The sequence below is a fragment of the Oncorhynchus mykiss genome, chromosome 17, assembly GCF_013265735.2.
Source record: "Oncorhynchus mykiss isolate Arlee chromosome 17, USDA_OmykA_1.1, whole genome shotgun sequence".
NCBI lineage: Eukaryota > Metazoa > Chordata > Actinopteri > Salmoniformes > Salmonidae > Oncorhynchus > Oncorhynchus mykiss.
In genome coordinates this window covers 85,287,386-85,289,720 of record NC_048581.1, presented here as the reverse complement: position 1 = coordinate 85,289,720, position 2,335 = coordinate 85,287,386, and the positions used below count along the sequence as shown (strand labels likewise).

The 2,335-nt window shown below is 42.8% G+C and overlaps 1 protein-coding gene across 1 annotated transcript in view; it reads right to left on the bottom strand.

The window, feature by feature from the left end:
* Positions 1-1,609: 1,609 nt before the first annotated feature.
* The window catches only part of LOC110494772 (cytochrome c oxidase subunit NDUFA4), an 18,990-nt gene continuing 18,264 nt past the window's right edge, over positions 1,610-2,335 (bottom strand). Inside the window, exon 4 of the mRNA XM_036950833.1 lies at positions 1,610-2,335. This exon is cut by the window's right edge and continues 79 nt beyond it. The gene's annotated coding sequence lies outside the window, so the exon portion shown is untranslated.

The following is a 2,335-nucleotide window of genomic DNA, read 5'->3' as shown; positions in this document are numbered from 1 at the left end:
ATAGGAACAGTCGTCTGGTATATTTAACTAGATGGTGGAGGAGAAATAGGAACAGCCGTCTGGTATATTTAACTAGATGGTGGAGGAGGAGAAATAGGACAGTCGTCTGGTATATTTAACTAGATGGTGGAGGAGGAGAAATAGGACAGTCGTCTGGTATATTTGTTTCCTGGTATAATATTTGTTCGCCAACCCTTATTATGTTTCCAGCGTTACATTTTAAGGATAACTTTGGAAATGTGTTTTCATGAATGCTTCCATGTTTATACTTCACATGCATATCTTGTGGATGTAGGGTATGTTTTTATTTGCTTCCTGGAATTAAATGTAATTCACAGTCCTATCTATAGACTGGATCAGTCTGAGTTAAAGACACCGTGCTGGATCAGTCTGGTTTAGAGACACCGTGCTGGATCAGTCTGGTTTAAAGACACCGTGCTGGATCAGTCTGGTTTAAAGACACCGTGCTGGATCAGTCTGGTTTAGAGACACCGTGCTGGATCAGTCTGGTTTAAAGACACCGTGCTGGATCAGTCTGGTTTAAAGACACCGTGCTGGATCAGTCTGGTTTAAAGACACCGTGCTGGATCAGTCTGGTTTAGAGACACCGTGCTGGATCAGTCTGGTTGAGCCCTAAGACAACAGCGTAGCAAGGCAGCAACACTAGTTAGAGCCCTAAGACAACAGCATAGCAAGGCAGCAACACTACTTAGAGCCCTAAGACAACAGCATAGCAAGGCAGCAACACTAGTTAGAGCCCTAAGACAACAGCATAGCAAGGCAGCAACACTACTTAGAGCCCTAAGACAACAGCATAGCAAGGCAGCAACACTAGTTAGAGCCCTAAGACAACAGCATAGCAAGGCAGCAACACTAGTTAGAGCCCTAAGACAACAGCATAGCAAGGCAGCAACACTAGTTAGAGCCCTAAAACAACAGCATAGCAAGGCAGCAACACAACATGACAACAACTGATCTGCCTCAGCGCTAGTTACTATTTTAGTGCTCAACAGCTGTATGTCACAGCTGTCATTTAGATCACTGCTTCGCTTTGGCCCAGGTGTTATATTGTGACGTTCGGTGACTCCAAAGGATTCCCAAAGAAGACAAGTATTTTCACTGGGGATATGTTTCGTTTTTTGGCGGGGGGGGGGGGGGGGATAAAGTTGAGCTGTTTTATATAATAATAAAAATAAAATAAAAATCATTGGTTTCATATGATTTCTGATTTTTACAGTATGTTCTAATCTAATCAATTCACACTCTGTTCCACTCCTGAAATCAACCCATACACCCTACACTATATACACCAACAATACCTGAAATCAACCCATACACCCTACACTATATACACCAACAATACCTGAAATCAACCCATACACCCTACACTATATACACCAACAATACCTGAAATCAACCCATACACCCTACACTATATACACCAACAATACCTGAAATCAACCCATACACCCTACACTATATACACCAACAATACCTGAAATCAACCCATACACCCTACACTATATACACCAACAATACCTGAAATCAACCCATACACCCTACACTATATACTCCAACAATACCTGAAATCAACCAATAACACTGCTTCTTTTATGTTATCTTTTAATGCATTTGTTTTCAAGCTTCCATCACTTTAGGGTTGGAGAGGGTTGTACATTTTACAGAGAAGGTGACATTGCATGTACAGAGATGTATACAACATTAGTCTGGTGTGTTGAAAGAGGCTGTTCCGTCACTTTAGGGTTGGAGAGGGTTGTACATTTTACAGAGAAGGTGACATTGCATGTACAGAGATGTATACAACATTAGTCTGGTGTGTTGAAAGAGGCTGTTCCGTCACTTTAGGGTTGGAGAGGGTTGTACATTTTACAGAGAAGGTGACATTGCATGTACAGAGATGTAAACAACACTAGTGTTGTGTGTGTGTGGAAAGAGGCTGTTCCGTCACTTTAGGGTTGGAGAGGGTTGTACATTTTACAGAGAAGGTGACATTGCATGTACAGAGATGTACACAACACTAGTGTTGTGTGTGTGTGTGTGGAAAGAGGCTCACTTTAGGGTTGTGCATTGTGAAAAGATGGCTATAATGAACAGTGTTGTAGTGTGTGAAGAGGAGACTGTTATATAACACCGTTGTTTGGAGACGGATGCATGACTTCCGGGTTGTGCCAGAAAATGAACGGTTTTTTTTCTCTTCACTATAGTGATGTGGTGTGAAAGGTTAAAAGGCAGCGGAGGAGGCAGACCGAGCGAGGCTCAGGCTGGCCCCCACCCTGCCACTAGGATGACAGGAGGTCCTGCCAAACGTGGTGCC